This window comes from Natator depressus, chromosome 1 (genome assembly GCF_965152275.1).
Source record: "Natator depressus isolate rNatDep1 chromosome 1, rNatDep2.hap1, whole genome shotgun sequence".
NCBI lineage: Eukaryota > Metazoa > Chordata > Testudines > Cheloniidae > Natator > Natator depressus.
In genome coordinates this window covers 108,535,699-108,550,231 of record NC_134234.1, presented here as the reverse complement: position 1 = coordinate 108,550,231, position 14,533 = coordinate 108,535,699, and the positions used below count along the sequence as shown (strand labels likewise).

The window sequence follows — 14,533 nt, the reverse complement described above, 5'->3', positions numbered from 1 at the left end:
CAACTTCCCATAGCCCCTGCCAATGTGCCTGAAGTGGATGGACCACCTCTCAGGGGAGAGTTCCTTTTCAATGCCCATGCAGTCCTTGCCTCTCTGCCAACCAGGGTACTCCACTCATGGTAGCTTTGTGAAGTGGACATCTGTCCTTTAGGAAATGGAATGTGACCACCAACTTATTTCACACAGGTCACTGAACGTCAGTTAGATGATAACTATAGGTATTGCTCTCTACTGACCTGCGTGATTTGAACCAGTGACCTATATATTTATTTTATTTGTTCCATTTATAAAATGTGCTTATCCAGCCTCTTTAAGCAAATGTGCAAATCTGCAAATTAAAGTTGCAGTTCAAAACATTAACGCCATATCAGTTAAAGGGCTAAGTAAAATCTCTTCCCAGCAAAAGAACCTTCACCCCTCCAAACACACCTAGAGGTGCAAGACTCCATGTCCTGTTAACATTCCACTGAGTCAGCCTGTTCTTCTGTATTGATTTTTTAAAGGTACAGTACTCTGTTAAGATTCTACTCCTCTTCTTCCGAGGTGCAAATTCATTACTCTGGGGACACACTTTAGTGAAGGTTGGGTCAATATTTCCAGTGCAGTGTGAACTCTTGTTTTTTCAAGGCTTTAGAAAAGGAAGTCACTTTGGGCCATAATTTGGAACCAAATAACTCCTCATGGCAGCAATTTTTGCTTAAAAATTTCACACAGCTAGTTTTGCCAGCTTTGATATTTTATAAGCATGAATAATTAAACATTTACCCTTTTTTTTATTGCACGTTCTGTCACTACGAATAACTTCAGCTAAAAATCCAAAATTTGGCAAGTAATTTACTAAACACCAGGGATTACTTTCTTATCATTTTAAAATAAATGTAACTAGCCAAGCTATTTAATTTGAAATATTATCTCTGTGCTTGCACAGTAATTACAGTGAAGAAGGATGATCTTGTGGCACAAGATTGGTATTCAGAAGAACTAGGTTTTATTCCAGGCTCTGCAACGTACTTCCTGTGTGACCTTGGGCAATGCACTTACGATTTTTTACCTCAGTTTCTCCATCTGTAAAGGAAGATTATTAACTATTTCAAAAGGATATCTGAAGCTTTATTCATTACCATTTATTAAAGTGCTTTGAGCAGACCTCACTTTTAGAAACTGCCATGGGAGGAGCTATAGATGTGTAAAGAATTAATTTCCCTGAGATGTTGTAGTCTAAACACTCTAAAAACATATTTAGAGTTTGATCTTGCAAAGGCATGTGAGTAACTTACATCACCTGTAAAACTGAAAAGTGCCAAAGAAGCAGTCATAGTCTATTGGGCAAATAATTCACACTTTACAAATGGTCTGTCATCAGCCTTCTTAAAGGAACTATTGCTGAAGGACATTTTTTATTTAGGATAGAAAAATATGGCCAATCAGTGTTTCTGTTAATACAGATATTGCATTTCCTATGTTACATCTATTATATAGACAATATTTGCCAGCATCTAAATTAGTACAATTATTTTCTATTTTAAGTACAGAGGAAATCTGTGGTATCTTGGATACCATTATCTGGTAACTTGGCAAATACTGACTTACTTACATTTTTAATGACTATAATTTGTTGTGTATTGCTGCCCCCACAGACCCTCTCTCATTCTGCACCTTTAATTCTCTATCGACTTTTCAATATTTTCTTCCTTGCAGTAGGTTGCTACTGCACTCATACCGACCAGTTGCCTCTTTGCACGAGTCATGCCAAACACTTGGCAATCCTGGGCAAATGGGGACATGTCTTCTATCCCAAATAGCTGACTGCCCCCAGACAATACATTGTTCTGGATAATGAAAGAACAATTGGCCTAAAACACACTTACAAAATTCTCCACCTATATTGACATATTGTAATACAGAAACCAGAAAATAATGTCTAAACAACTATTAATTCAACAGACCACTGGGGCTGGTACTTTCAAAATAAGGTCACTAGATTTAGGGCTTGCTGCTGCTCCTACTGAAGTCAGTGACAAAACTCCTGTTGTGTTCAATGGGTGCAGGATCAGGCTATCAGCCCGGTGACTCACTTGTCTTATTGTCCTTCGGAGCTGCTTGGCTAAATCCATGTGGCACACTTTTAAAATGCGCTCCGGGTGGCTTCAGCAGAACAATCGCAGTATCTAGCGTCAGCACCGTCGTGTTCATACGAAAGTGCTTTTGAATATTGGAACTACCATTTAAAAATGTAGAAAAGGGACATCTAATTCGAAAAAGGCTGGCACACAATGTTCAGCCAATAAAAGCCAGGAACCGGCGGGCACTAGTACTTTATTTGCTCTGTTGGCCTTGGAACTGCTGTGGGATGTATACAAAGTCATCCTGTTCAGAGACCCAGGCAATAACCCAGCCAAAACGCGCAGAGTTAAGAAGGAATTTTCAGCCTGAACACGGAATCTCCTGTCTTTTGTTGGGTTCACTGATCTTTTAATGGTCTCACTGTAATTTATTGTAGATTGCTGCTTAATGATGGATGATTGGTCCATGTAGTTTGCTAATGATGGATTTTGTTACACAGGGTTTGTTGTATAGTGAGAGATGATTTTGTCTGGTATTTGGTGCTATGCTCAGGTTACCAAAATGCATTTCGTGTGTGGAGCCACCCATTAAAAATACAGAATTTTCTACTCTGCCTCTTGGAATCTCTGCATTTCAAGATAGCTTTAAAAAGTCAACATTGCTACAACTATTCGACAGGCCCAGTCCTTCATTGCTTCCACCACCAACATGCCCACTGGCTTCAGTGGGAGTTTTGAGCATGCAAAATGTGCAGGGTCAGGCTCTAAGAGATAGGGAGGCAGATGGACACACAGCAGTGCAATTGCCCTTTGGTGAACATAGAGGTAAGCTGGTGAGATCTAGTGGTTATAACTGGCACAGAGAATTGGTGGTGCGTGGGAGCCTCTCTAATGGATTAACCTGCCAGCCTTTTTTTTGGCTTCTATACTGCATTTGTTTTAATGACTCATTTGCTTTTCTTTCCCCCACCTCCCCCTTCTTGTTTGAATAGTCTTAATTTATTTTACTTGTGTTTGGGAAAGTGTGCTTTACATTTTGAACATCTTTCATTGGTTTGTTGTTTTGTTTTGTATGTTAACCTTAAGTGTGTGGGGGGGGAGGGGGGGTTTGGGTGTCTTTTCTTAATCAGATTCTGAACCATGCCAGTTTTGTGTAGAATTAGATAAATATAACTTGGCCACCTTTGAGCACAATGCTCATTATTATTGTTTATGGTGACTGTTCTTTTTGCTGTCCACACTTTTTATTAATGGGCAAATATTTAGTTTAGTGACGGGGGAAAACGATGCAGATCAAATGCAAAGATTTCTTTAATCCTTTAAAAAATAGTGTTTTAAAAGATCTGAAATTAGCAAATGAAAATATTGCAGCCAAGGATATTGTTTCCCGAGGTGTCTGAAGTCTGTCATCATCATCTGTTTTTCTGCAAAAATAAAATGGAGAGTACTAAATTTCCCATCACTATCAGTTTCCAGACAAAGGTCATCTGTGCATTATATTCAATATAGAATTTTCAAATTTTGAAACATTTATTATTACAGTAATGGCTATTGCCGTTCCTAACAGACACCCTGTCAGAAGGTTTAAAAAATGTATGCCTCAGTTCATGCAAAAAAAAACAAAGGTCAAAACTTTTAAAATGTCACTTCTTCTACAGTTTTGCATAGAAAATACATTGAATCAGTGGGAGGGCTCCTTGCCCATAGAAACAGGCTGTAAGAAAAGAATGTTATCCTGCTGCTGTAGTTTCCACTTTCACTGGCAGCTGCGGGCTGAGCAGAAAAGCACTGTGGGAGCCTATTGTTACCCCAGCTGGGTAATAGTTTTCTTATTTTACAGTCAGCAACCAAGGGGGGTTGGGGTGTCTCAGCAAAGTGCCTGAAAATATAACTCCTGCAAACAGATCACTTTCTCCTTCACTATGAGAAACAGGGATCCATAAATCTTTCATTTCGCTTGGTTCCTCTATCAAGGTAATTAAATACTTCAGACAAAAGGGGAACTTATTTTCCAGACCAACTTACACTACATGGACACGTTACACTGAAGGTTGTAAAATCCAGGGTGTGTGTTTCTCCTGGAGAGCATGCTTTCAGGTATGCTAGCCCTTAACGGAATGCTGAGCAATATTCAATTTTGTTTACTTTATACTGTATGAAATGTGTTTGCCAAACTCTGGACGTCTCAAGAATAACCCTGCATGAATGACAACTTTAATTTTTACCAGAGCAAAGTGTTGATGAGAAATGGTGTACGTTTGGATACCAGGCTTTTGCCTAAATAAGAATGGCTATATGCATATGGAATATAGATTTACAATGGAATATGCCAATTTAGTTAGCTACAGGACAGCAGATTCTATTTAGCTCCAGTTTATCCAACTAATGAGTGATTTTTAGTCCCCATGGCAACCCAAGTTTTAAAGGTGAAAGGTCACTGACCTAACCATTGAGCCTTACACTCTCATCTGAAGTAATTAATATTCTAGAATGTACCAAATCAGCTGTTAGAAATCTTGACTTTAGGTAGAGTGGTTGAACTGCTGAAAGATGTCCCAAATGAACCTTTTTGTGTTCTGAGGCTTCATTCCGGTTTCAGTGGGAAAAGGCACGAAGAAGTTTCCATCAAATAAACAGAAAAACAAGACAGCTCCAGATTTGCTTTATGTAACTAGAGCTACATGTTTCAGTTGATGGAGAGAAGAACCAATCACAAGTTAGAATGGTCATAGGATGAATCTGATAATCGGGGCAGCAGAATTATCAGTGCATTCTTGGTTCTCATCGCAAAGTTTTTGCAGTCACTTAGAATAATCATTTTTTTTATACAAAGGGCGATCTAACTCCAGAAGTTTGTGATAGTGATGCCTGTTTTCAAATTCCTAGTTAGCTATAGAAAACTAAGCAAAGATTGGACCTTATCATTCCCCCAAAATCCGTGTGCAAACCTGTGTGTGGTGCAGTGGGCAGCTGCCATTATGCCCCATGCTTGCCACCCATGCAGAGGGCTCTTTGTGTGTCTGGAGATTCATGCACAGGGAGAGCTTGGACGGGGTGGGGAAATGGCAGGGCTAGAGAGACAGTTTTTCTCTCCCTACTTCACCCTCATCTCCCGGCAATACATTCAGCTTATGACTTAGTCAAACACAAGTTATTAGGCTCAATACAGGGGTAACTGTGTGAAATGTAATGTCCTGAGATATACAGAAGGTCAGACTAGATGATCTAATAGTCCCTTCTGACCTTAAACTCGATGGCTCATTAGTGGTGCCCCCTATCCAGTGGGGAGCCCCCTTTTAAAAGAGATTCTGAGTGTAGTTACCAGCTGGGAAAGCCTTGGCTGCTTATTTTCTTTGGAGCTGCACTACCAGGAAACTGAGGAAACCAACAGGAGCTCTGTAAAGATGGCCCTGTGCCTCCGGTGATCCCTCAAGATATATGTAGATCTCAGGAAATCTCTGGAGTTTGGGGGCTGGGTCTGCTGCACCTTGCTAGGGAAGAGAGAGTCAAATCTGACACGCTTGATGAAAGAATTAGGATAAAACTCCTCAAGTGGAACCTTGAGGTTTTCTTCCTGCGCCAGGCCACGTTTTGTGGGTTTTTCCAGGGAAAGGAGAAAATGGGCTCGTTATTTGCATATTAAATTAATGACAGTAAAATAATGTAACCCACTGGTCAGTATGTGCTACGTATCATGCTCTGTGCTTGATTCACAAAGGATGTGAGTCTGTTACATCTCTCATCTTGAGAGCATGGCTCTTCAGTTCAAGCTGTAGATACTCATGCATTTAGCTCTGGAAGTCCCTGGTTGACTCCTCAGTGTCTGCCAAGATAACAGTCATCAGTATAAGGAGAGAGACATGGTGGGTGAGGTAATATTCTTTTGTTGGACCAACTTCTGTTGGTGAGAGAGACAAGCTTTTGAGCTTACACAAAGCTCTTCTTCAGGTAAGCGCCTCTTCTGTGTAAGCTCAAAAGCTTGTCTCTCTCACCAACAGAAGTCGGTCCCATAAAAGACATTACCTCTCCCACCTTGTCTCTCTAATATCCGGGAACCAACATGGCTACAACACCACTGCATCTCAGTATAGCAAAACATTTTTAGCACTTATGTCAGTTTCAGACAACAATGAGCTAAGTATGTGACTGCTCTGAGTCAGGAACTCTGAGGCTGCTCCCTCCCATAGTTTTTCACGGGGCCCCAGTTGGCCACTATCTTCATCGTGCCACTTCAGGGGGCTTCCAGGTAAAAGACCACTGCCCTCAGTTTGAAGGATCTTTGGGGACAGGAACCAAACTACCATCCAGATGGTAGGGACCGAAGAGAAACACTTCCTCTCACACTGCAGCTAGTGGCTCCACTGAGACAGTGGCAAACTGTGACCCTAATCCATAGGTAATGTCTACATAGCAGCTGGGAGATGTAATTCCTAGTGCAGGTAGACAGATGCGCTAGTTCTCCTCATGTTAGCATATTTAAAACGATCAGTGTGGCTGTGATTCAGGCTGTCTGCTCACATACATACCCAGGGGTTGGGTGGGATTGTACTCAGGTGGCTAACTCGAGATGCTGCCATTGCTACTAAAGCCACCATGCTTATTTTAGAACATTAACTAGAGCAGAGTTAGCATGCGAATGACTACTTACACAGGGACTCACACCTCCCAGCTGCCCTTAGTGTTGTTCTAGGGAACCTTTAAGGTTCTGTAACAACTATGCACTAAGAATTATGGGACCTCACATCACTAGGATATGATTGTTGGGGAACCCTTGAAGGTTCCTGATCTCCCATTTTATGGACTGAGAAGCACTTCTGTTACTGGCCCATTGGAGCTGGGGGCTGCAGTGGGAGAGGGGGGTGTTACTTTTCTCAAGCTGACCTGGAGGAGAAAGTGCTTCCAGATTCTCTGAAGATACTAGCAGATTGATGGGCGATGGTACATGAGGGTAAATGATGAGGGGGGTAATTATAAGCAGGGTCAATGTGGGCAGAGAGGGTAGCAATTTTCTTGGATGTTCAGAACCCCAACTGCCACATGCAGACTACAGAGGTTTGTTTCTCGATAATGCCTCTCAACAGACCTTTCAGGGTCCAGTCTACGTGAACCATGTGAATCCTGCCCTGCAGCATTTTTCAACCCTCCTTCTGAGGATTTGAAACCATCTTTGGATGAGTATAAACTGAGAGCATGTGATTAAATGGGTCGGGCCAAGTAAAGGCAGGGCCTGCTAAATTGCACATGCATTTTTTCATTTGGATTATAAAATAGTTCACTATTTTGCTATGGCCAATGCATGTTAAATTAGGCTGGTTCCTTACTAATATTACCAATACATCCTAAAAGCTCAATAAACAGGTAAGTAACACATGATTTTGTGCAAAGTACCTACTTACAGCAGTAGTTCGGCCTCTAATATTTACATGGGCTTTCTATTGCAGGAACTAATTAAATGAACTTGCCCATTTCACAAGACCAAGGGATCTATTTCTCCATTGACTGACCCAGAATTCCAATGGTTAATTTCAAAGATGAGTGGGGAGAGATTGTCTCCAGTATTTCATCACATAATGAAATAGGGTAAAAAATTTTTTCAGTTTAATTTTAATAAGTTTCCGTGTTTGACTAGAGTCCATATTGTACGTGTTTGTATGAAATGAAGTAAAGCATTAATAAGAATAGCCAATTGTCTAACAAACTGGGCCCCATTCACTGCACAGTTGAGAGAGGAGACAATTTTCATTGCTGCACAGGAGGGTGGATTCACACTTGGAGGTGGGCAGGAGTAGTTATTAATATTTACAGCAGTGCCCAGATGCCCCAGCTGGGTCATGCTCAACACTGTACAGACACACAGTAAGAGAGAGCTTACAATCTATCTTACAAAGGTGGAAGAAGGAACAGATAGATGAAGTAACTTACCCAACATCACACAGCAGGTCAATGGCAGAAGCAGGAATAGAATCTACATCTCTGGAGTCCCGGGCTAGTGCCCTGTTCACTAGACCACGCTGCCTGTTTCAGGGAGTCTATTTTTGGGGGAAAGCAGATTTAATGTCTAGTCAGGGCTCCATATTGCTCCCACGAGCAGAGGGATAGGATCAGTGCATCTTCTAGAACTGGGAACGATGGAGAGGCATGTTTTGGTTTCTTATAAACCAAAAGAAATAAAAATTATCAATCAAATAAATAAGAATTCAACATCTCGAAAAGAGAGACATAACTTTGGAGATTTTGAATTGGATTCTTTTCTTAGATGATATTCTGGCCCTGTTGAAGTCAATGGGTGTTTTGTCGTTGACTTCAGAAGGGCCAGGACTTCACCCCTTATTTGTAATTATTTGCATTTTGGTAGCATCTACAGTGGGCCATGCCCTATACACACATATAGGAAGACACATCTCCACCCCAATGCCCTGATCCTACAAGTTGTTCTTCATGTGGTTTGACTTCAGTGGAATTCCACATCAGTTCCGGGATCTACCAGTGTAGAACAGTTTGCACGATTGAGGCCCTTCAAATCTCAGTCTCACATGAGGGGAAGATTTTATGCATTTTATAAGCCATTTCCATTATTATTTTTTCATTTTCATCCTTGCATGCTTTGTCATTGTGGGCCCCAGTTAAGCCAAGTAATTAACCACATATATACATTTTAAGCATATAAGAAGGCCCATTGACTTGGACAGGACCTTTCAAATTAATTAGCAAAAGTTCAGTGTGTGCATAGCACTGAGAGTTAGTCTTTCCAGATCAAAATGTTCCTTAATCTATCTGAGATATAAATTTCCTATTTTTATATAAATCTTTTAGTTCTTTAACACCTTTTGCATACCACTTAAGGTTTTGCATTGACTTTCCCCTAAACATTGTATTAGGGCTACTCCATATATCAGAAAATCCCACTCCTCAGTAGTCTAAAGAGAACTTTTTAATATGGTCTGTGGGTGCTATTTAAAATAATCTTGTCTTCCAAATAGAGTGAGGGTCATTTCCCTTAAATCACAGGGTTCATCCTTTGATTATTTAAAGCAAAACAAATATGGTGGACATTGGTTTTTAATCCAAAAGGTAGCTCAAAATCTATCTCAAAACACCCAATGGTATAGTTTGGCATTTGGTGAATTTAAGCCACCTTTAAGCTTTTGGAGAATTTTGATGTTCATTAGAGATTTTCAATAAGGTATCAGTTGCCTTAGAGACTTTTCTGGTGTATTTTCCAGTAGGTTTAGTGTAGCAAACTCCAGCATTGAAATGGCACCTTGTCTAGGTTTTTACTATTTACTAAGGGGACTAATTGATTGAAATGATCAAGCCCCTACAAATCGTTTGTGAACCTCTTGCACACCCAGACACTTTCTAGGCTCTTTCTCTCTTCCCTTCTCTTTCTTTTGGCAGACCCTTTCCTTGAAGTCTAAAAGACATCTGGAACAATAGGCTATGGGCTGCCAATTATCTCTGTGACTTGATTAACTCCCCTACAAGACCATAGCTGCTGGCATACACTGAAATCACTGCAGACTGGGAAACATCATAAAATGCCAGCACTGGAGGCATGGTCTGTAGTTTATTTAGAACGTGAGAAGCACGCTTATTCGAGCTACACACACATTCTGTTTTAAGTACTTCATAAAGAGGTCGGTCTTCTGCGGGCAGGTCAGATTTGCTTCAAAACTGCGTCATACTGAAGAAGTGCATCACTTCTAGTACATTTCCCACCTCTCCCCTTTATCAGTTACATGCCCAGAAGTTTAAACGGAGTTTGTAATAACATGCATTCTTCTCTAATTTTAATACTGCCTCACTTGCCTTCAGAACTTGCTTTAACCTTCGGTTATGCTCCTCTTCAGTCTTCCCATAGACTGAAATGTCATTTCTACAGATTTCCACTCCCTCTGGGCCGTGCAGAAACTGGCTTCTTTTGCTTTGGAAGTGCTTGTAATGGTGAACAAGCGGCAGCAAAACCTGTCTTTCTGTAGAAATTCTGGAACTGGTTGAAACATGAAGAAAAATGTCATGAACATGTTTTAAAATTTCAAAATTATTTTTGTTTAGTTGTCTTCTATTTTTGTGGATTTTTATTCAGTTTTTTCAGCGGTACTTGAAATTTTTATTATTCTCTGTTGTTTAGTTTACTTCCCCTCTATGAATGTGCTGTTGTACAATATACACAGCACGGCTGTCACATGGGTTTTTTCAGTGTCGCTTCCATTGAAATGGACTAAGTATACAATTAGCATAAGTTGTTCATGTACAGGGCCCCTTATTGTGTGTTTTTCTATGAGTATTAATGAGAGGAAAAGATGCTCCATGCAAAACCAGGTATCAGTCAAAAGATCAAAATCTCTTCTATCTCGGCCCTCCCCTTGCTAGTAATGGGCTAATCTAGCACGAACAGCCAAATTATTGAGGAGAGAGCATTTTGTATTTAAAAGGCTTATACTAAGTCAAATAAAGTATAAATAGTATTCATGAAGCTCCATCACTCTTTAAAAAAATCATTTGAATTTAGTGCTGTGAAAGGTGCTAATGTACTTGACCTCTGTGAATGGAGTTAGGCCTTCAAAAGGGGGAAAGGTGATGGACTGATGGTCCAGGAAGGTGAATCCATCTATGCGGCTGCAGAATAGGGACAGCATGTCAATGGCAGAACAAGTTTCCCCACACTGGCACATCAACATGCCTCAGCCCTGATGTAAAGAGACCAACTCTGTGGGTGAGAGAGTCATTCAGACTCCATGCTCATTCCACCTTTGGTCTAATGAAGCTGCTGACAAAGGTGTCAACCTTGCCAGTTGTGGATGCATGTTTTTGTGATATGGATGCATGTCCACTGAGAATTGGACTGAAACCACAAAACTTTTGTCATACAGGCACACCATGAACAAAATACACCATGGATTTGTACTATCTTCAGATGGCAGCAACCTTTGATTACTACTGACCTGAGCTGATGAAGCTCCTTAACTTGTTTAGATTTCAGCAGTTCAGTTGTCATTAAGGATCACAACATGGGATTGTATAAAGTGAAAGAATATTAGGAAGGTGTGTGAGCTTCCTTTCTATTGTGTATCCTCCATTCCTCATTCAAGTCCTTTCTTGACAAAATGCCTATTGAAGTCTGTGAGAGTTTTGTCTGAGTAAGGATTGCATTAAGAATGCATGGTTAGACTTACATTCTGTGCATCTATATTACACAGTGATTTCTAGGTTAATTTTTTTTCAGGTGCACTGCTGTCATGACTCATGAACCACACATTTCTTGTTCTTATGTAGCTATGATTAGTTATGGATTAGGGACACCACAAGTTTTAGGACCATCCAAGTAAAGGCCCTGTACCTCTGTGCTGGCTCTGGGGGCTTTTGGCTCCCTCTCCAGCTTCCTGATCACACAATTCCATTGGAGCAGCATTGCCTGGGCTTCTTCATTAGGTGCCTGCTCTGAGAACCCCCTTAAAGGAAGTTTCCCCAGCGTGGAGGGGACTCCACACATAAGCCAACACAGTCTGAACTGGACTCATGTGGGATGGGAATGATGCCTCTGCTAGGCCCGAACTCACTGCTGACATTCCTACCTTAGGTCTGCCATGTCCCCCTGCACAGATCCTGGACCCAGAAGATTGCCTTTTGGGTGTCCTCAGAGAGGTTGGAAGGTGCAGCAGAAGTGGCTGACCTTGCTCTTGAGCAGAACAGAGGAGGTGCAGGCACGGGGAGAATCTCCACTTGTGAGTCTAGGGGCTATGACTGAGGCCAGTGTAAATGACTTCCCATGCCGTGTGCTTTTCATGCACAGGGAGGCTGCAAGCCTTTTAATTTTCAGAGTTGGACCTGTAAGGGTTGTGTCTTAAATCTGAACATAATGCAGAATCAGCTGCTGTGTAGGTGAGTCGCATTTCTAATAGATGTGTTTTTCCATAAAGTGATATTAATCATTTATTCAGCCTTTGTGAAATGTACATGTATTGTCTTTAGATCAGACTATAAAATACTCACAACTCTTCCTGTGGCTTGGTTTTACAAATGCTTAATGTAAGCAAAAACCAGAAGAAGATTATCTTAAGTTTAAAAATTATTTTGTTTGCTTGTTACACAAGGGCAAAATAAGTATTACAGGGGGACACTGAAGGAGCAGACACAAGCAAAGCTGGCTAGCTAACTCTTTCTCCTTTGCATAGTTAACAATGATTGAAAAGTAAATTGCTTTTGAATAAGTTTTGTATTCTCCAGGGGTATGGTTAAAGGGTTAATTTAACGCTTGACCCATTAAAACCGTTGAGTGCAGTGAGAACCTTGTAAGGCTGATCAGATGATTATTTCTAGAAGATAAGTGGTTGAAAACCGAGCTTCACTAGTTCAGGTAATCAAGGGAAATCGGCATAAAAGAGAAGATGCGGCTGAGTAAAGACAGAACGACTACCTGAGATTCTATTACTTGTCGTCTTTCAAGCATAATAATGAGATTATAGTAACCCTAAACTGCCTGAAAACAGAAATCTGGCTGTCTGTCAAGTTCATTGTGTTGAGTTTTACAACATTTCAGATCTGGTTCCTCTGAACCTGCAATAATTATACTAGGAAGACAGACTCAAAGAAACCCTTTTCTACCTTGGAGCTTCGTCAGGTTTTGGCTTATGACCAGTGCACTATTGTTTGTGGCACGGAAAAACTAATTATTTTAACATGTAATTTTTAAATATATATATGTGTGTGTGTGTGTTTGTGTGTGTGTATTGCCACAAGTGTTTCCTTGCTACAGCTGTCACACTTTTATTGTAAGTTCTTGAATGAGCTTGCTATTGATCCATGAACTCCTGGATTTCCTTGTGGTTATTTTAATCAGAGCTTTTGTTTCAAATCATTTTCTCACACCCTTCATTGAAACACTCAATCATATCACAGACATTAAAGGGCCAGGGGAATGCTCATACTTTTCAGAAATAAAAAAATGACACAATAGAAAGGCAAAAACGGGGAGTCATCATCATGTTCTCAAAGGCCCAAACATTTCCAATATCATTTACCCTTGAATTAGCACTGTTTGGATAATTTCCCTAGAAAGCTGTTTAAGATAGAAAGGTACTATGTGTAATGCCAGTTTTAAGGCCCCAATCCAGCAAAGTACTTATGCAAATGCTGAAGTCCAATTAACTTGAACCTCACTCCCATTGTCCAATGGGAAGCTCCGATTGTCCTTCCTTCTTACGTGGCTTACACGTCTGTAAGTGTTTTTCTGAGTGAGGACAGATATAGGCACATGTGTAAACTTAAGCATGTGATTAGATTCTGTGTTGGACTAGGATCAAAAGCCTGTGATAACAGACATATTTCCAAATGCAAAAGATCTTTGTCGTTTGAGACACACATGAATTAGGTTCTAAGGACAGTTTTCTAAATGAAGTGTTCTCAAACTTCGTCATAGCAGGGACCACCTTCCCTTCTATTTGCAGTTGCCTCAGATCCCTGGGGACTGTTCCCATAGAAAAGCAATATTAGGAAAGAATTTATTTTTAGCTTCTTTTAATGTATTACAAGCAAATTCTTTGTGGAATGCAAAAGGTCGGAGAACGACTATTGAAATGTCATGTTACTATTTGCAGAAGAGTTATAATAACTCTAGTTAGGATCCAAAGTCCATAGGCACCTAAATGAAGCGGTCAATTTTCAGAAATTCTGAGCATCCAGCTTCTGCCACGGATCTCAATAGGAGCAGCTGGCAGCTCAGTATTTTTGAAAATCAAGCCACTTATTTAGGGGCTTCAATATGGATTTAAGAGCCTAACTTTAGGTGCTTATGTTTGAAAGCCTTGGTCATAGGTTTCATACATAGATTTAAATCTCATAACTGCTTTTGGGGACTAAGGGGCCAAATCCTACAAGCCCCGACTCATGTGAGCTGTCCCACTGACTTCACTGGGATTTCAGGATAAGGCTTTACATGTGTCATGTTTTCTATGTTACTCATATATTGATAAGGTATCTAGTGAGGAATATTTATTGCATACATATTTTTACTCTTTTCATAAAACCCATTTTTGTTCCTCATAGCTAATAAACAAGTTGCATAAAACCACCAAGTATATGTCAAAATAGTACAAAAGTATTAAGGGGGAAAATGCAATTTTAAGAAGAGGCTGGTTTTTATGAGTCAAAAGCATATTCAATAATTCCTTTGCAATTCGTAAATCATTGAAGGTGAGGAATGGAAATCCACAATAGAGAGTGATTTTGTGAATCACATGGGCCCTTTCAGTGCCAGCTTCTGAGAACAGCAGTTCTCTAACTGTGATCTCTGGACCTCTTGGGGGAGAGTCTGTGCTGTCCCTGTAAGAGGCTCAGCACAGAACTTTTCTGATGATGACACAAAAATTGGGTGAGTGGTAAGTAGTGAAGAGAGCAGGTCACTGATTCACAGTGATCTGGATCGCTTGGTAAACTGGTCACAAGCAAACAATATGCGTTTTAATATGGCT

General features: G+C 40.4%; 1 long non-coding RNA gene across 1 annotated transcript in view; it reads right to left on the bottom strand.

Annotated features, from left to right (window-relative positions):
* Nucleotides 1-1,492: 1,492 nt before the first annotated feature.
* Nucleotides 1,493-14,533, bottom strand: part of LOC141993955 (uncharacterized) — a 155,950-nt gene continuing 142,909 nt past the window's right edge. Inside the window, exons 2-4 of the long non-coding RNA XR_012640978.1 lie at nt 9,873-10,053; nt 7,986-8,092; nt 1,493-3,487 (exon numbers count right to left, since the gene is read on the bottom strand). This is a non-coding gene — a long non-coding RNA (uncharacterized LOC141993955). The remainder of the gene's footprint in view (nt 3,488-7,985; nt 8,093-9,872; nt 10,054-14,533) is intronic.